Consider the following 20397-nt stretch of genomic DNA (forward strand, 5'->3'; position numbering starts at 1 on the left):
AAAAAAGGAATCATAATATCCACTCCTTTATTTTTCTATGCCTTTGGGTAGATATTTTTATATTCTCCAATTGTCTTCATTGAGCCAAGCTGTAAGAAAGTAAACTCTCCTTAATCTTCTGAGGCTCACCTTTCTGTAGTTGAGGATTTACTGTGCTGATTGGTTTTGCTAGCATAGAAGTCATCAATGGCCTTGACATGACAAGGCTCTGGGATATGGAGATGAAAGTCCTATATGGGTAGAGTGATTAGAGGGTAAAGAAAAAGAAAATAGTACTTAAGGACTCCAAAAGTTTGACGATGAAAGAAAGCAGAGATGGGGTTGGAAATGTGAAATGGGGTGGTGAGATCCAGGGAGAGTTTCAAGAGGGAAAGGTTCCAGTTCATTTCTATACATTGTTGGGCATTTTCCATCTCCGTAATAGCTGCATTTTTCCTCAGCTTTCTATGTCTGCCTCACAGTAGGTCCTTTAATTATCATCAGTGAGAGTCCATGAACTCACACTAGCCAGCTTTTCTTATCACATTCTTAATACTTCCCTGCTTTCTCTTTTCATTCCTATAGCATGTTGATCCTAGAGCAAGCCCCTACCTCTTACCTTATCAGATGTTCCTGCTTGAATTTCCTACCCCTAGGGCCACTAGGGTCCAGCCCCTTCCACATTAAGCTTCCATATTTATTGGGTGTCAGGTACTACTCTCTGAGTTAGGAGCTTTAAAATGGGAATTTAAGCATGCTCCCTTGCCTCTTAGCAACACCCATTGCCCATCACCAACTTCCACTGGCTGAAAATTATTATTTTTATCTTTGGGTACGAGTGTTTTGTCTGCATATATGTGGGTGCATTTTGAGCCTCTGAGAACTGGAGTTACAGACATTTATGGGCCATGTAGATGCTAGGAACCGGATCCCTGGTCTTCTGCATGATCAGTAAGTGCTCTTACCCCTGGAGTCATCTCTCCAGCTCCTAAGAAGCTTTATTAACCTTTACTTCCACTCTTACCCTTGACCCTCTGTCCGGCAGACTGCTTTGTGGGGTAAGGGTGCCTTGTTGAGCTAAAATATGATTGGGTAGAGGAAGGTGGAGGCTTCCAAGATTGTCCAAGATTGGTTGTCCAAGATTGCTCTGTCCAGGCCACTAGCTGTCTTGTTGTGCTTGGGCTAAGGGAAGGCTGTTTCCTATGACTGGGAGCCCAAGAGTAGCATTAGAGCTGGAAGACGAATTCTGAAAAGACAAAAGCGGTATAATAGGTAAGTTCTATTGTGTACTTCATCCTGTCCGAGGATTTATGAATGTCATCCTGTGCTGTGGGCCTGTGTGAATCTGCCTGTCTCTGTTCTTTCTGGGAGTAGCCCACGTGTTGGTTTCTGTGCTTCCATGCTTGTGTGTAATTGCCCTTCATGTCCATAATTTCCTCCAGCCTAGTGCTTCCCCTTCACTTTAGATGCTCTCTTCAATCTCAACTACTGGTTAAGAATGGCTCCACCTTAATCTCAGAATCCAATGTTTTAGGTTAAAATACACATCAGTTCTCTCATACTCTGAGTCTCATCAAACCCATCTTCCACCTCACTGAGACCTCCAATCCCTTATAGCTGACAGGGCCTCCTGGGTTCCCTTAATGTCCCAACCTGTTCCTTCTAAATACAGGTATGCCTAATGGATCACCTGTAGCCACTGCTGGGCGATTCCTTGACTTAATGCAAGCTGCTTCTCCTCCCTTGTTTACAGCAATTCATTTTTCCAACCCAGCATCTTTCCTCATCCCCAAATCTTGCTTTGAACTGCCTCACAGATAAAGCCATGGGGTTAAAGGGTGGGAACTTTCTCCATTCCCTGCCCCATCCCCCTCCAAATCTGTCTGTAGCCACTGCACACCTGATGTTCAGTGTTATCTTTCCTCACATCCAAGGCTAGATACAGGAGGAGGAGATGAGCCATGGGGAACAGGGATACAGCTCAATGGTAGAACACTTACCTAGCACACAAGTAAGCCTTGAGTTCAGTACCCAGCATGTAGCCATATACACACACAATCAACCTCAGACCGCACCCCCACCCCTGCAGTGTTTTTAGAGATAGGGTTCCTCTGTGTAGCCCCGGCTGACCTAGAACTATCTCTGTAGACCAGGCTGGCCTCAAACTCAGAATTATACCTGCCTCTGCCTCCCAAGTGCTGTGATTAAAGGCATGTGCCACCGGCTAGTCAGCCCTTTCTTAATTAAACAAACAAACAAACAAACAAAAAACTCAAACCAAATTCATTCTTATAATTAGTTATAATAGAGAGGAAGCATGTGGATTGAACCCAGGCTTTGTGCAAACCTGACTAGTAGTGTTATATCTATCACTATGCTACATCCTCAGACCTCCAAAACTAGCTTATACAACTAGGGTACCTAAAGTTGTACCATTTTTAGGATTAGCTAGATCATCTGCTGCCATTTAGACAACCTGTCTCTTCTGTCTCACTTTCCACATCTGTAAAATAGGATATTAATATTTCCTCCTACCACGTCTTAATGAGGAAGAAGAGCAACCAGAAGTCCAGGAAGTGTTTTGGTAACTCTGATTTAGTCCCTTGCTCTATACAGTGAGTCTTATCTTGCTGCAGCTTCACTCTACTTCCCAGTCATGTTACAGAATGTGAAGTCTCCGTGCTGGAGAGATGGCTCAGAGGTTAAGAGCACTGGCTGCTCTTTCAAAGGTCCTGACTTCAATTCCCAACAGACACATTTGGCTCCTAACCATCTAAGATGAGATCTGGTGCCTCTTCTGGCCTACAGGTGTACAGGCAGTCAGAATACTTTATACATAATAAGTAAATCTTTAAAAACAAAATAAGAGCAAAATCTCACATCTCCGCCTTTCAAGCGGGCTAGAAACAGAATATTTTGTTATTCCTTTTTAATAAAAAAATTATTCTATTTTATGTTTATGAATGTGCACCACCTACCTGCATGCCTGGTGTCTTCAGAGGTCCGAAGAGGGTTCAGATCCTCTGGAACTGGAGTTAGGGTGGTTGTGAGCCACCACATGGGTGCTGGGAACTGAACCCCACTCTTGAGCAAGAACAATAGTCTGCTAGACTGCCGAGCCATTTCTCCAGCCTCTGTTGTCACAGAAAATCCAGTCAGGTTACCTTGAGTCAGTGTCTGCCCCTGGGCCATTTAAATACTTGGGATAAGAAATACCTGGTGAAATGTGGTTTCCATGAACCATTCCTGGGTGTGGTTGGATGGGCACAGGAATAAAGTGTAATTGTGATGAGGCAGGATTTAAAAAGTAGGGATATTTAAGGAGGATATCAGCTAGGGAAAGGAGTCCTTTACTCTATGACCTTGTTTACACTTCAATGTGGAGAGTCAAGAACTTCAGTAAAGGTCAGGAACAGTTGCCTTCATGGAGACAATGCTCATTTTCCTTAAGTATCTGAAAGTCTGAGAACAACAAATGAACAGTTTGCTTAGAAGGCATTCCTCTCTTATCCCTATGCCAGAACAATGCAGAGGCCACCTTACAATTCCACCCACAAAAGGGAATTCTCCAGGATAAGAAACACAATCAAAAGAGCTCTTCCTTTTCTTTCTGTTTTCGTTTTTGTTTGTTTTAAATATTTGTTTATGCTAGACATAATGGTGCATGCCTTTAATTCCAGCACTTGGGAGGCAGAGGCAGGCAGATTTCTTTGTGTTAGAGGCTAGCCTGGTCTACACAATGAGTTCCAAGAAAGCCACAACTACTTAATGAGACCCTGTCTCAAAACAAAACCCAAATAAACAAACAAAAGATGTATTTATTTTCTATGTATGAGTGTTCTGACTGCATGCATGTCTGTGCATTGTGTGTGTGTTGGTGACTGGTGCCTATGGAGGCTGGAAGAGGATCCCTGAGGACTATATTTAGAGTCACTGTGTGGATGGTGGGAATCAAACTTCTGAAAGAGCTGTCAGTGCTTTTTCTTTTAACAGCTGAGCCATCTCTCCACACTCCAGCTCTGTTTGTTTATTTTGTTTGTTTAGTGTTGTTTAGAGACAGGGGCTCAGAGTGTAGAATAGGCTAGCCTTAAGCTTGCTGTAATCAATCCTTCTATCAATTTCTCAAATTTTGGCATTATAATTGAGAGCTACCATGCTGCATTTTATCTTGTAATTTTTTATTTTTATGTACACATAAAGCTTTTGGAATCATGGAAAAGCTGGATGCCATACAGGTGTCATATTCTACAAATCATTCAAAGAATATGCCAGATTCCTCTACCAATGTCTTTGTCTATGAGTGGCTCATTGGACCCAGCAGGAGCTCATCTGGACAAATTCTGTAATAGATGATAGTTCTTAGTGCACAGTAGGCAATAATGTCTGTGATGTTTCTAGTTTGTCTTACAGGTGGGAGGTCTGAATGGGCTGCAGATGCCACATCTAAATGCATGAATGGGTTTTTATCATCACTGTTACCTCCTCCTCAGCTCCCTCCTCTTAGCACATCTTAAAACTTAATGAAACATTTTCTTTTCTTGGTTGTTTAACACAGTGAATCTGTGTAGCCCTGGCTATTCTGGTACTCACTCTGTAGATCAGGCTAGCCTGATCCTCCTGCCTATGCCTATGGAGTGCTGGGATTAATGGAGTATACCACCACTGTCCAGTAGTTACACATTTTCTTAAAATTGTATTCATTTATGTATATGTGTGCATGCACTCTCAGAGGCCAGAGGCCAACTCTCCAGAGCCTCTTCTCTCATGTGAGTCAAAAGGATAGAACTCAAGTTGTCAGGGTTATTGGCACTCATCTTTACCAGCTGTGCCATCTCTTTGGCTCTTTAGTACCTAATTTAATTTTTAAGCTCTCTCTAATCTTTGAACCTCTGAGAAATATAACTTCAAAAGCCATAAAATTGGATTGGGGATATAGCTCAGTTGATAGACTGCTTGCCTGGGTTCAGTCCCACCCACTGCATAAACTAGGTGTGGTGGTGCATATCTGTAATTCCTAGGAGGTGAAGGCAGGAGGATGAGGAGTTAGTTTAAGGTCATCTGTGGTCACATAGCAATTTTGAGGCCAGCCTGAGATACATAAGGCCCTGTGTCAAATAAAGAAAAAAAGCCACATGACACTGATATAGCTCTTATTGAGATACTTAAGTGCCCCCATCTCTTTTTCTGCCTGCACTTTAGATTTAAGGATACACTTTCATAATTTTTTTTATCTCTTTTCAATAAATCCAACTTTGCTTCATACTGACTCATTCTGAAAAATCTCTATGGTAAAAAACCAAATCAAGCAACTGTTGAAATAATATTCTTGTGGAATATACCCTTCTCCTGAGAGACCAAAGACTTAAAAATCAGTGGGTATTGTTTTAAAGTTTAAAGCAAAAGCCTGAACAAATGCTAGCTACGTGGAGACATGTCTAGCCACCTTCGGGTTAGAACTAGCCTTAATGCCCTGAGGGGAAGAACTAGCCTTACTGCATTCTTTCCTGCCCACTAATTATAAAGTTGCTAGGAAACCGGCCCATAGGACCAGGCCAGAACTGTTTGTAGTCTTGGTGCCTAAAGTGGACCAATCATTTCAGAAGTCAAGTTCCCTAACTGAATCATGTAATACCAAAGCATGTAAGTCCATGCTTGTAGTTTTGCCCCATAAAAACCTTGCTTCCCTAGACCATGGGGCCACATTCCTCTCCTGTTTCCACAAGAAGTTTTCGTCCCATGTTCAAACGTGTATACAATTTAAAAAAAAAAATCCTCATGTATTTACAGCGGAGTATATTCCTGGTCTTTTGGGGTTCAAGAACTGAGTTTAACAGTTCATTCAAATGTGGATTTCTCTATCCCACTATCTGGTTTCAATCTAGGCATTGCATTGTGATGCTTATTCTAAGCATCACCTGTCTCAAGTTTGTGTAAACATACCACCATTGTTCTCTATATTATCAATTAAACATCCAGCCAGTGCTGTGCAATGGAGAGAATAGGGTGGGACATCCTGGTCTAGAGGGGAGAAGAAAGAAGCAAGAGAATAGGAGCAGAATCAGCAGGAGGGTCTTTGAATCACATGGAGAGATGGATCAGACCTAAGATATGACTAAAAGCAAGTATAATGGGTAGGAAACTACGTGGGCTTGGAGGTTTAGGATGGAATAACTATTGCCCAGCATTGTACTCTAAATTAATTAAATAAATCACAGTCTCTGTGTGGTGATTTGGTTATATAACTGGTTTAGGAATAACTGTTGTTAACTAAAAGATAAATAGTAAATATTAATAACCCACAACAACCAACCAACAAAAACAATCCAACAAAATAAAACAAAATCCAACCAAAATAACCCAGATTCATCTGTGTGAAGGCTGCGAAAGAACTCCATAGGCTTGGGCTATGTGCACCCCGCTGCTTCTGACAGTGAGCTTGCCAGACAACCCCCGAAAACTTACCATTGCAACTGCAGAAACAGACTTGGTGTTGTTCTAGGGACAGGATAGTATGAGGAACAAGGGTAGACTCTCCCCTTCATCTAGCCAAAGGAAAGGGAGGAATTTTGGGTGTGTAAGTTGAGACCTAATTTTGTGCCCAGAGTTCCTTGAGGTTGTATGAAAATAATTTGGGGAAGGAAGGCCAAAGATGCCATGTAAGAGACAACTCTGGGAAATAAATCCCTGTAGCGAAAATACCGGAAGCTGCTGGGGCTCCGTGTGACCTGGCCCTGTGGACTGTGATTGCTCAGATCCCAGATCAAAGGAGTGCAGAGCAAAGCCAGAAACCAGAAGTGCCAGCAAGTCCTCGTATTTTAGTCCCAGCCTGTGGCAATTACCTTTTCTGGAGAAATAAAGATCCTGGCCACTTCCTTCTTGTGGCTTTGTGTCATAGAGTCTGAGTTGGCTAATAGGACACACATAGTGATTCTAGGGGCCAAAGTAGAGGACCACAGTTAGCCACTACCTGCTGATGCATGAATAGGATGCAAGCCATGTGTGAGAGCAGCAACTTATGAAATAGGATCGGTATTCCCTCACTCCAGAGCCAGCCAGTTTTAGGCCTTGTTTTAACTTACAATACTCATTTTCTCTTTATGTTAGAAATATAAACAGCAGGGTGTGGTGGCACATACCTTTATTCCTAGCACTCCAGGAGTCAGAGGCAGGTGGAGGATTTCTGTGATTTTGAGGCCAGCCTGGTCTATAAAGCAAGTCCAAGACAGCCAAGGCTACACAGAGAAACCCTGTCTTGAAAAAAAAAAATAAAAATTATGTTTTTAAATTATGTGTAGGTGTGTGTGGTGGTTTGAATGAAAATGGCTCTCATAGGCTAATAGGGATTGGCATTATTTGAAAAGATTAAGATGTGTGGCCTTGTTAGAGGAAGTGTGTCCCTAGGGATGAGCTTAGAGGTTTCAGAAGTTCTGGCATGTCTAGTGGATCAGGATCTTCCTGCTGCCTGCCGAACTAGATACAGAACTCTCAGCTACCTCTCCTGCACCATGTCTGCCTGCATGCCATCATGCTTCCCATCATGATGAGAATGGACTAAACCTCTGAACTGAAAGCCAACCCCAATTAAATGTTTTCCTTTATAAGAGTTGCTGTGGTCATGGTGTCTCTTCGCAGCAATAAAACCCTGAGGTGCTATGTGTGTACGCATGTAGATATGTACAAGTGAATATAGCTGCCCTCAGAGGTCAGATCCCCTCGAATTGGATGGTTACAGATGGTGTGAGCTGCCATGTAGGTGCTGGGAATCACAGCTGGGTCCTCTGGAGGAGCAGCAGGTGCTGGTAAGTGTAGATCCTTGTCTGTAACTCCAGAGGTTTTCCTTCTCACCAAAGGACAGCACACACTTCTAGATATGCCAGATACGGTTGACATGTTTTATATGTAATAATTCATTTGATCCTCAGAAATTTAATTTTTTTGTTTTGAGACAGGGTTTCTCTCTGAATCCCTGGATGCCCTGGAACTCACTCTATAGACAAGGTTGGCTTCAAACTCACAGGTATCCACCTGCTTCTGCCTCCCAAGTGCAGGGATTACAGGCATGTGCCACCACCACTGGATCCTCAGGAATTTTGAGAACTCCTAATGGCACACCCTGGAATTTCTAGCTAGGCCACTCTCTCTCTGCTGCTGCTCACAGGCAAGAGGTTAGGCTCTTTTGGTATTTAAAGCCTCCTATAAGATCATGGGAAAGAGGGTCATCAAAGGGTAGAAATAGAACTAAAAGAAAAAGGTAGAAGGTACTGAAATCTAAGAATAGGTAAGTTGGCTTTTTTTTTTTTTTCAAGACAGAGTTTCTCTGTGTAGCCTTGCTGTCCTGAACTCACTTTGTAGTCCAAGCTGGCCTCAAACTTACAGCGATCTGCTTGCCTCTGCCTCCCTGAATGCTGGGATTACAGGTGCAAGCCATCTTGCCTAGCTGTTTTAGTTTTTTGAAACAAGGTCTCACTATGCAGCTCTGGCTGCCCTGGAAAGCTCAATGTAAACCAGGCTGGCCTAGAACTCACAGAGATCCATGCAAGTGCTGGGATTAAAGGTGTGCCAACAGGGGAGCTCTTCCAGGCCTGGAAAGTGAAGTTCTCTGGAGTTCAGTAAGCTCCACATTCCTGTCAGCAGAGACACACCAAGGCTCCCCCTGTACCTGTCGCTATGGACACAGAGTAGTGTGTGTCCTCTCATGGCCCTCACAGGCTTGATCCCCTTCAACTGCACCTTTCCTCTCAGCTAAAGCTGCCTTAGACCTTGGGGCCTGTTCCCAAGTCCCTTGGTGTCCCTACCTCCTGCCCCCTACCACAACTGCTCAGCTTTCAAAGCCTGAAAAACCAAAGAGCTTGGTTTGTGACTGTGAGCCAGTGCAGAAGGTGAGAGGCTGGTCAGCTCATCTGTTTTTAAGTTTGGTATCCATACCACTCATCCAACAGGTTGGGACGACTGTGAGGTTTGAAACTATGAGGTGTAAAGCAGCATGACCAGAGATAAGACATAGACAATCCCTCAGCCTCATACCACCTGGTAGACATGCATATGAACTGTGCATGTCCTTATGAACTATGCATGTCCTGTCCAAGCATCATGTCCTCAGTTTCCCTGCCAATCCCATTTCCTTGTCTTCTGGGTGAGTCTTCTTGCCATCCTGTTCTCCTCCCATGGGTTTAACTACTAGGACAGTGAACACATTATATCCAGCCACTGATCTGGATATTTCTGGAAAGAAGGAAGGATGCACCCTGGGGCTGATGAGCGATGGTGGAGGACCCTGGCAAGCATGTGCAAGGCCCTGCAATCAGCATCCTTAGCAGTGAGGGGTTCAAGGCTCCCAACTCCAATGTGCCTTTGTCCAAACATTCTCATATATCAAGTGTGCCCCACCAAAGAACAGTAACAACAAGTCCCAACCAGGTCCTACAGCTGCACTGGTTTTCTATGAGCTCAGTGTCCCCCGCAGTGAGAGTGGAACAGGGCTTTTTAGTTCCTCCTCTCTCCTTCTGAGGCCAGAGGTGAGGCTCTTCAGTGCTCCCTACCATCCTCACAGGACAGACCAGTTCGACAATCCACAGGCTCTGGCTGCTCCTTGCCAGATGATCAGCTGTGTGGAGATGCTTAGGAAAGCGGTCCTCAGGGGGCATAGCCATGTGGCCTAGTCAAACACAGTAGTTCCATTCCCTTTGCCAGTGATGTCCTCAACTCGACAAAAAGCCTGGCCTTGGCCTGTGGATCAGCAGAAACGAGGAGTATGTGTGAGAGAGAGACTTCTGGGAAAAGGCTTTGCCTTGATAAAAACTGATCTGTGAGGAGAAACTTTCCCCATTTCCCTCTGGAATCAGGACACCATGGAACTTCTGAAGGGAACAGGCCTGTCCTTTGAGAATTACAGGAAAGCGTATTTTTGTATCAAGTTAAAGTAGATAGCTTTTATCCATGGACATTTTGAAATAGACGAGGGTCCTTTGTCAAGGGTTCCAGCCATGGGCTGGGAAAACAACAGTAAAAGCAGGAGAAAGTCACGTTCTGCCATGAGCTGGTAGAACTGTGTGATGACTTTTCTCTAGACTTGGCCTCATGTTAGGACGAGCTGGCCTAGGTCAACTTTGATTCATCTTTCCTTTCTAACATTAAGACATCTGGAGGCCGGGTTCACAGCAGTGGTTTTAGTGTGGCTGTCCTGCCCTCTGCTGGATCGAGAAGAATGTTAGTTAAGTGGATTTCTGGAAAGGACAACTAACTGCCCAGAAAGAGGCATGAGCAGAAAAACAGGATTTCCTGGCTCTCTCATTTGTTTTATACAAATCATGTTAAGAAGGCTATAATTAGTAGCCCAGGCTAGACTCAAATTTGGAGTCATCATCCTGCCTCAACTTTACAACTTTGCTAGATTTACAAGTCTGTGCCATTCCCATCCTGCTTGTTTGAGTTTCTTTTCTTTTCCTTTTTTTTTTTTTTTTTTTTTTTTTTTTTTTTTTTTTTTTCTGAGACAGGTTTTTCTTTGTAGCAGCCCTGGCCATCCTAGAACTTGCTACACAAATCAAGAACTCACAGAGATCCACCTGTCTCTGCCTCCCCATGTACTGGATTAAAGGTGTACACCACCACACCTGGCTTATTTGAGTTTCTTTCTCTATGTATGTATGGAGAGGTGTGAAAGGCATATACCATTCTATAGCTAAGCAAAATTTCCAGACAATCTGATCTTTAACAATTGATAAAGTTTATCATGCTGCTAGCAAGGGGACAAGAACTTATTCCTCGGGGAGTGGAAAGGACATAAAGTTGATGAATTATATGTAGTTGGGATACTTATATAAACAACTAGTCAAAAAGGAAAAAAAAAAAAGCCCCTTAACTGGGCAAAGATTACAGTTCCTGGGCTGATGGATTAGCTCCATGATGTATGTGTTTAGTATTCATGAAGGACTCAGTATTCTCCAGCACCACAGGATGGGTTGTGGGTGGAGTCCACAGTCGGTCTCAGTACCTACGCCAGCAAACATCACAGTTTTTTGTTGTTTTTTTTTTCTGTCGTTAGAAGGAAACATGGATAAGGACACTAGGGCTACTAATGTCAATGAGAGATTCAAAATCCAGTGTTTCCTAGAAGCAAATGAGGTTTCATCTGTGACTGTTGATAATGATGTTCTCTCTCTCTCTCTCCCTCTCTCTCCCTCTCTTTCTTTCTCTCCTTCTCTCCCTCGAGATTGACGCCACAATAGGTTGATATTATCTCATGTCTCCAGGGCGGAGTCTGATCTGATGGATGAGCATGTATAAACTTCAGGTACTGCTGAATAACACCCTCTGACTTGCAGCAGTTTGGTTCTCCCAGAGACTTTACCAAGTAGCAAACCCTGAAGCAGAGTACAATTACTGCTCCCCCCTCCCCACTTCCTGCCTTCCTCCCTTCCTTCTCTTTTACACAACTTTTAGTACTATAATTTTTTTTGTTTGTTTGTTTGGTTTGTTGGGTTTTTGTTTCTTTTGTTCTTTTTTCTTTTCTTTTTCTTTTTTTTTTTCTTTGAAAGCAGAGCATTTATTTTATGACTGATTGAAATCATCAAGATGAACTGGATGCTGCAACAGCTGCCCTCTTGGGTTTAGGTGTCGTTCCTTCACGGAATCCATGCCTGAATCTGCGATAGACAATTTTTAGGTGCCTCATTCGACCAGTCCCGGTAGAGTTTCTCCTCTTAGCCTTGGCACTCCAGTTATACTTTCTCTTACGCTTGGCAGGGTAGCCACATTTGCCACAAGTCTACTTCTGAAGGTGGTAGGCCTTAGAGCCACAGCGGTGGCACAACGTGTGCGTCTTTTTGCGACGCTTCCCAAAGGATGACGTTCCCTTCGTCATCGTGCTTCTGCCGCCGAGGCCTGAGAGACCGGAAGAGCTCTTTTGTTTTTTTCGAGACAGGTTTCTCTGTGTGGCCCTGGCTGTCCTGGAACTCTCTCTGTAGACCAGGCTGGCCTCAAACCTAGAGATCTACCTACCTCTGCCTCCCACGTACTGGGGCTAAAGGTGTGCACCACCACTACCTGGACTAAGATTTTATTTTTACATGCTCATGATAAAACATTTTAATGGCAGCCAGGTGCCATGGCACATACCTGTAATCCCAGCACTCCCAGGATATCACCGTGTAGCCTTGGTTGTCCTGGACTCACTTTACAGAACAAGACTACACAGAGCAACCCTGTCTCGAAAAACTAACAAAAAGCAAACAAAACATATTTTGATGATGCCAAAAAAGAGGAGAATAAATATTAGTTAAAATCTCATCTTTCTTAGGGCTGGAAAGATGGCTCAATGGTTAAGAGCACTGACTTTCTTCCAGAAGACTGGGGTTTCTTTTCCAGCACCCACGTGGCAGTTTACAATAGTCTGTAACTCCAAAGTCCAACACCCTCACACAGACATACAACACCCTCATACAGACATATGTGCAGGCAAAACACCAATGCACATAAAATAAAATAAAAAAATAATAAATCCCATCATCCTGGGGGCTGGAAAGATGTATCCGTGGTTAAGAGCACTGGCTGTTCTTCCAGAGGACCCAGGTTTGATTCTCAACACCCACACTGGCTCACAACCATCTGTAACTACAGTTCCAGGGTGACCTGAAGCCCTCCTCTAGTCTCCAGGCACACATGAGGTGCACAAACATACATGCAGGCAAAATACCCATACACATAAAATATAACTTTTTAAAATTTAAAAACCCATCACTGACATGATATTATTAGGTGAACATTATTCCAAATGGCCCTTTTGGATACATACAAACAGAAATTGGAGGGATAGGTGTGTGGCCAATAAACAAACGCAATCAAAGCTCTTATGATGGCTAATCTTTTTTTCTTTTTTGAGACAGGGTTTCTCTCGTAGCCCTGGCTGTCTTGGACTCGCTGTGTAGACCAGGCTGGCCTGGAATTCACAGAGATCTGCCTGCCTCTGCTGGGACAAAATGTGTTCACTACCATGTCCAGTTCATGATGGCTAATCTTAGTTATTTGGTTTTAGTTTTACAAGACAGGGTTTCTCTGTGTAGTCCAGGCTAGCTTCAAACTCACAGAAATCTGCCTGCCTCTGCCTTCCAGAGTGCTGGGATTACAGGCCTGTGCCACTGTGCCTGGCTGGCTAATCTCAGTTATTAACTTGAGGGGATCTCAATTACTTATGGACATGCTGGTCTGTGCAGGCATTTCCAGAAAGGATTTGCTTTGGTGTAGTAAAGATGGTCTGTGAGTGTACAGTACCTACCACTTGAAGGCCAGGTATAAAGAGGTCTAAAGGAAGATGTTGTTTGCCCACCTTCACTTCCTGCTTTGAGTGAGGCTGATGCTGCTACTGCTGCCCTCCTCTACCTTGGTAGTTCTCGAAAGGCTTCAGCCATTGGTGAACACATCTCCTCTCTTCTGTTCCCATTGGTGCTGGAGAGCTTCCAGAGAGATGTCTGCAATGTTTCTGGAGGCCCCCTCTCCCATGGAGATACCCTTCATCATGGCCCCCTGTGGGATTCGGAATACCCTTCCAGTGGCCAAGAGAACCATGAGAACCAGGACCAGAGTCTTTGTGTAGAAGAGGAGACTAGACTTGATATCCACAGCAGGTAAGAACCCCAGGGGAGATAGGTAGAAAGGGAGTTTGATCACCCCACAGGGGGTTGCATCTAAAGTCTGAAGGGATAACCAAAGGTAGATTGGTCTCCCTAGAAATAGACAGACTAGGAACTCAAAATGGGAATGTATAACTTTTGAATGGATGGTGAATGAGTGTGTAAATGCTTGTCATGGTCCCGTAGCCATGTGGCTATGGTATCTCACTGGGTCCCAACCTGTGGTTCTGATGAACCAGCCTGCCTCCATCTTAGGCTTAAAAGCCACCTACAGTAAAGACAAACTAGGGTCATTCCAGTTTATGATTAAACTTCTGTTTCTCAAGGGCTGGGCTAGACCACACCTGCAACTTTAACTACAATCTTAACTACTGCAACCTTAACAACTGCAACCTCAACTATTGCCTGTTCCAGGAAATGGCAACCACGCCTTTATCTCAGAAGGTTATTTAGACTACCTGTTGTTATGGCTACTTTATGACCACTTTGCAACCATGCCTTTGTTTCAGGTTGTTATGACCAACTTGTTATGCTTATGTTCTGCTTCTGTAACAGTGCCTACTTGCCTGCCAAATCCCCCATTTGGAAACCCCTACTTCCTGAACTGTAAAAGCCCTTATTTTCCCCATGTCCAGTGTTGACCTCTTGAACCCCATCTTAGGGGAAGGCAGCAGCCCACGCACACAATTAAAAAAAAATTGCTTTAATTAATTTGGCCATGATAATTTGGGTCAGAAGTCTTTCTCTTCCAATCCTTGGGATTAACAGTGTTGATATAAATATGTCTTTGTTTGGTCCCAGGTGTGGGATGTTGGACTGATTCAGACAGTCCACAGCAGCAGACTATTTGCCTCATGCCGTCTCTGAGAGGAGCTGTTTGCCAGCTGCAGATAGTTTAAATCTGAGGACTCTGGAGAGAGAGTAAATGCCAAGCCCAGAGAGTGTGAAGAGTTCTGGGAAAGAACAAGGCTGGTCCTGCTTCCCCTTGCTGCTCTTGGTTGCTATTGTGAGGCAAGAAGTTGGAGATCTCCTGAAACAAGGATTGGACTGACTCCAAGGAACCTGACAACCCTAACCACCAGGAAGCAGCTAAGAGAACTGTGGACCCTCTCTCACTAGCCCTTTCTCTATCCTACCTAATGTTGGGGTGTTAGAAGGGATTGGGGTGGAGTAGGGAGAAAAAGATGAAGTGTAAAGAAAAGTTTAAAAAGGATGCCAACAGAGTGTTAAGACACCAAGGGCGCACCACATTAGCTTCACCAGAGGATGACATTTTGCCCATGATGTTCATGGATCCCAATAGGCTCCGATTGCCAGTGCCACACAGCACTGAGGCAGTCGCAAGATCCTGTCCCTCCAAAGGCATCTGTCCTTCTCAGTGCCCTCCCCTCACCCAACAAGATGGCAGCTTTGTTACCTGGTCATCTACTTGTCTGAAGAAAGAAAGCTCCTCCATGATTTCAGAAAAGGTATAAAAGATTTTCTCTTCAAAGCCAGAATTAAGGGAGGAGCTGCTCCCTAAATCACATATGGAACTTTTTACTGATGGGAGCTGAAACACACACTTGGTAAATAGCCCCTCACAGTTAGAGACTCAATGCAACAAACAACACACAGGGAAAGGAACTGCTTTACCTGAGAGGGCAACAACAAATATAAAAACCGAGACCAAACCTTTCAGCTCCTAGAAGCTGTCTGGGCCCTGACTGTGGCACTGGTGCACTGCTACACAAAGAGTCAAATTTGAATGAGTTAGGAAAGCCAAGTGGGAGACCAGGCAGCCAAAGAGGCTGCCCTCCATGAAGACAGGGCCTTGCAGTCCCTCCTATTAGCCCCGAGAAGATACGTTTAAACTTCCACTGCTCCCCGAGCTGCCCTCATATAAACCAGAAAAAGAGCAACAAATGAAGGGGCTACTGAAAATCAGCAGGGATTGCTGATTACCACAGACAAAAAATAATGATTCCAGAGATGACAGTTTCCAGTCTAGCAATCCACCTAGAAAGAAAGTGCCCACAAGAGATGTTGCAAAGATACTTGGTGGTCCCAAGGTTGCCAACACTGACCCACAGGGTAGAAAAGGCTGTCAGCAGTGGGTTCAGAACAATCTCAAGCGGTGACCCAAGGTCTCATGCTGACACAAAAATAGGAGTCCTGGGAATTTACGCATCTAACAATGGACTTTACTGACATTTAGCCAGCATAGGTACTGATGCTTGCTGGTTATGGCGTGCATTTTTCACCTTGGGCAGAAACTTTTCCTATCTGCAAAGAGAAGGCCCAAGGAGTGTCCCACCTTCTGTCCAGATAAGTTATCCTACACTTTGGGGTCCCAGTGAGTTACAGCATCAGAATGGACTGGCCTTTGTCGGTAAGGTGGTACAACAGGTGGCCCAGGCAGTAGGATTAACTTGGAACTTGCATACAAGGTGCAAACTCACATCTTCAGACTCAGTTGAGAGAATGAATAAGACTTTAAAAACTGCCCCAACACTGCCAAGAAACAGACCTCCTCCTGAGCATTAGTTTAAAGGTGTCAGATCCCTGGAACTGGTGTTACAGACAGATGTTCGTTGCTGTGTGGGTGCTGGGAATTGAACCCAGATCCTTTGGAAGAATAGACAGTGCTCTTAACCACTGTGTCATCTTTCCAGCTCCATTATCCCTAAGTTAAAGTCATTTTGAACTGGTCAGTTTCAAAGGCTGGGCAGGATTGGCTCACACTGTTTACTCCTGGCTCAGGTCCTCCTCAGCCTTAGTGTGGTCACGGTGTAGTATGTAAGAGTCACCCAGGTGGTGCTGGTTTTGAAGGCATGAAGCAGTCATGGAGAGCAGCTGAGGCCTGCCACTGTGAGAGGCCAGGAGAGGCCATTGGTGAAGGTGCAGCCTCAGTGGCAGTTGAAAGCCTGGGACTGAAGAAGTTGAGGCTTGATACCATAAAGAGGACTTACGAGAGGCTATTGGCGAAAGCACAGCCCAACTGCTGCAGAAAACCCCATCATTTTAGATATGCCAGTACCATGGACGTCCACCAAGAACAGCAGCAGCAGCGGAAGCTGTGTTCCAGAAGCTGTGAAAGTAAGCCTGGACTGCCTTGGAGACCCCAAGAGGTTAAAGATGACAGAGTCATGGATACCTGCCGAGAAAAGCTGCTAACAGGGAGTGGAAAGACATGGGTTACAGTCAACAAAGCTGAAAGGAGCTGGAGCTCTGAAGAGTATTTTGACATCAGACATGGAGATGCAGAATTTGCAGTTTTCCCAGCTGGTTTTCGGTCTTGCTTTTAGACCAGAATTTTCTCACTGTGCTCTCTTCCCTATGCTTTGGAATGGTAATCTATATCCTCTGCCATGATATATTGGAAGTATGTGATCTGTTCACTCCCCCCACCCCCGAGAATTACAGTTAAGAGATTGAATGACTGTCAGAAGAGACTTTGAACTTTTAAACATTGTTGAGACTGTTATAGACTGGGGACTTTTGAGGTTGGACTAAATGTTTATGGCTACAAGCCTATGGGGACTAGGAAGTGAATGTGGCAGTTTGAATAGATTTGGCCTCCACAGGTTCACGTGTTTGAATGCTTTGCTATAGGGGGTTGCCTTATTGGAGGAGGTGTGGCCTTGGTAGAGGAAGTGTGTCACTGTGGAGGCAGGGCTTTGAGGTCTTCAATGCTCGAGCTCCAACCAGTATGGAAATCCAGTCCCTTTCTGCTGCCTGAGGACCAAGATGTAGAACTCTCAGCCCCTTCTTCAGCACCATGTCTGCCTACATGCTGCCATGATTCCTGCCATGATGATAATGGACTAAACCTCTGAAAATGTTAAGGGAACCCCAATTAAATGTTTTCCTTTATGAGAGTTGCCTTGGTCATGATGTTTCTTCACAACAATAAAACCCTAAGTCACAGGGCAACTCCAATTCCTAGACACCCATCAATATAATTAACTACCCCTCCCCCCTGAGGGATTTTGCCTGATCTCCTTCAGGTGCTGCTGTTTGGGAACAGGCCAACCTTGGATCATCACTCAGATTTCATCATGCAGTGACAGAACTACCCACACAGCAGGTGGTGATTCCTTTTGGAGGGCTCCAGGTAGTGAGAGCCTGTGGAAGAGTCTCCAGAGGACAAAGGGAGATTGTGGAAGAAACTGTGAGGAATGATATGGAAACTGACCACAGAGGGATGACCCATCTCTATGTCATCATCCTGCATGTACTGTGTTCATGCCAAGTTACCTATACTGGAGTAGGAATGGATAAGCAAAGCCTGGCTAAAACCACAATGGTACATGGGCCACCTTCTCAGGTCATAGAAGAAGCTAATGTGTGAGAAATGAAAAGGGCTGAGCCAAACCAGTCAAAACAGCAGTGGTGGAGTATGCCATTAATGCCAGCACTTGTGAGGTAGATGCAGAATGGATCTCTGTGAGTTCGAGGCTACCCTGGTCTACAGTTGAGTTCCAGGACAGCCTGGGCTACACAGAGAAACCTTGTCTTGAAAAACAAACATACCAAACAAACAAAAAAGAAAAGCAAAAGATATGAGAAGATTCCTGTACTTTTATCAGTCCTGCTAGGAATGGCCCTGTGCATAGGCATCCAACAAGTTTAAGACAGCCAGGTCTATACTATACTAATCAGTCAAAAATAGCACAAGGGAACACCAAAGAGTTATTTTAAAGGATTAAGGCTAGAGGTACAAAGGAGAGCCAATGGAGTACCATATGAACAACACGGGGACCCTGGCTGGCTGCATTAATGGGGCTTCTTATAATGATAATGTTGAGACTTCTATTGGGGCTATGCATCTTGAACACCCTGTCCAGGCTCATCAAAACTGGAATTAAAACCATAAGTATACTGATGATACTCCAGGAGTACCAACTCATATCTTCACAATAGATTCATAAGAGGAGGAAATGAAGTAGAACAAGAGAGAAAAGACCAATTATGAGATGTTCATTTGTTGATGTATTTAGTGAAACACTTAAAACACTGCTTGTATGGCCTATTGACAAGCATGATTTCACATGCTACCTGGAACAGAATGACCTCCATAAATATCTAAAACAATAGTCATTGTCTTTAGCAACTTGACCACAAAAGCTTACACCAGTCAACTAACTGAAACACACCTTTAAAAACCAAAAGCTCATCTTCACCAACCCTATATCTGACAGAGGGCTGATATCCAGAATATATAAAGAACTCAAGAAGTTAAAAAGCAATAAATCAAGTAATCCAGTTAAAAAATGGGGTACGGAGCTAAACAGAGAATTCTCTGTAAAGGAATATAGGATGGCAGAGAAACACTTGATGTTTCAGAGATGTTCAACATCCTTAGCCATCAGAGAGATACAAATCAAAACAACACTGAGATTTCACCTTACACCCAACAAAATGGCTAAAATAAAAAACTCAAATGACAACACATGCTGGAGAGGTTGTGGAGAAAGGGGAACCCTCCTCCATTGCTGGTGGGAAATCAATCTGGCGCTTTCTCAGACAATTATGAATAGCACTTCCTCAAGATCCAGCTATACCACTCCTAGGAATATACCCAAAATTTGCTCAAGTACATAACAAGGACATTTGCTCAACCATGTTTGTAGCAGCTTTATTTGTAATAGCCAGAACCTGGAAGCAACCCAGATGTCCATCAACGGAGGAGTGGATACAGAAATTGTGGTATTTTTACACAGTGGAATACTACTCAGCAATCAAAAATGAGGAAATCATGAAATTTGCAGGCAAATGGTGGGATCTAGAAAAGATCATTCTGAGTGAGGTATCCCAGAAGGAGAAAGACACATATGGTATATACTCACTTATATAGACCTATATGATATGATAAACATAATGAGATCTATACACCTAAAGGAGATAAACAAGAAAGAAGACCCAGGGTAAGATGATTAATCCTCACTTAGAAAGACAAATGGGATGGACATTGGATGTAGGAGAAAACAAGTAACAGGACAGGAGCCTACCACAGAGGGCCTCTGAAAGACTCTACCTAGCAGTGTATCAAAGCAGATACTAAGACTCAATCAAACCTTCGGCAGAGTATAGGGAATCAGATGAAAGAAGGGGGAGTTAGTATTACGTGGAGAGGCTAGAACTCTACAAGGACCAAATATATCTGGGCACAGGGGTCTTTTTTGAGACTGATACTCTGCCAAGGACCATGTATGGATATAACCTAGAACCTCTGCTGGGATGTAGCCCATGGTAGCTCAGTAACCAGTTGATTTTCCCTAGTAAGGGGAATAGGGACTATTTCTGACAGGAACTCAATGGCAGGCTCTTTGACTCCCCACCCCCCAAGGGAGGAGCAGTCCTGCTAGTCCACAGAGGAGGACTTTGCAGCCAGTCCTGAAGATACCTGATAAAACAGGGTCAGATGAAAGGGGAGGAGGCCCTCCCCAATCAGTGGACTTGGAAAGGGAAAGGGAGGAGATGAAGGAGGGAGGGTAGAATTGGGAGGGAATGAGGGAACAGGATAAAGCTGGGATACAGAGTTAATAAAATGTAAGTAATAATAAAAATAAAAATAGACAAAAAACAAACAACAACAACAAAAAAAAACCCAAAGCTCCAAAGCTAGCTGCCAGGTTCGCGTCTGTTTGCTTGCCTGCTCACTTGCCCCACCTTGTGGTTTTAGAGTATAAAATAAAAATGCAAACTGGGTTCTCTTGGAGGAGCCAGCCTGGTTTTGGTGAAAGTACACCTCCTATCTTCTACTCTCGTCAGTGTTGGACTACTTATTCCAGAAAGACTCCTGCAATGT

The 20397-nt window shown here is 44.0% G+C and overlaps 1 long non-coding RNA gene and 1 pseudogene across 1 annotated transcript; both read right to left on the reverse strand.

Moving 5' to 3' along the window:
- Positions 1-1155: 1155 nt before the first annotated feature.
- Positions 1156-3383, reverse strand: LOC129670505 (uncharacterized). The gene is made up of 3 exons (XR_008719226.1): positions 3196-3383; positions 2958-3113; positions 1156-1225 (listed from the first exon to the last, which is right to left on the reverse strand). It is a non-coding gene; the product is annotated as an uncharacterized LOC129670505 (long non-coding RNA).
- An 8090-nt stretch (positions 3384-11473) lies between these two features.
- LOC129670589 (60S ribosomal protein L37-like) lies at positions 11474-11854 on the reverse strand (annotated as a pseudogene).
- Positions 11855-20397: the final 8543 nt, after the last annotated feature.

Source organism: Psammomys obesus, unplaced genomic scaffold (assembly GCF_907164565.1).
Source record: "Psammomys obesus unplaced genomic scaffold, mPsaObe1.curated_primary_1811, whole genome shotgun sequence".
Taxonomy (NCBI): Eukaryota; Metazoa; Chordata; class Mammalia; order Rodentia; family Muridae; genus Psammomys; species Psammomys obesus.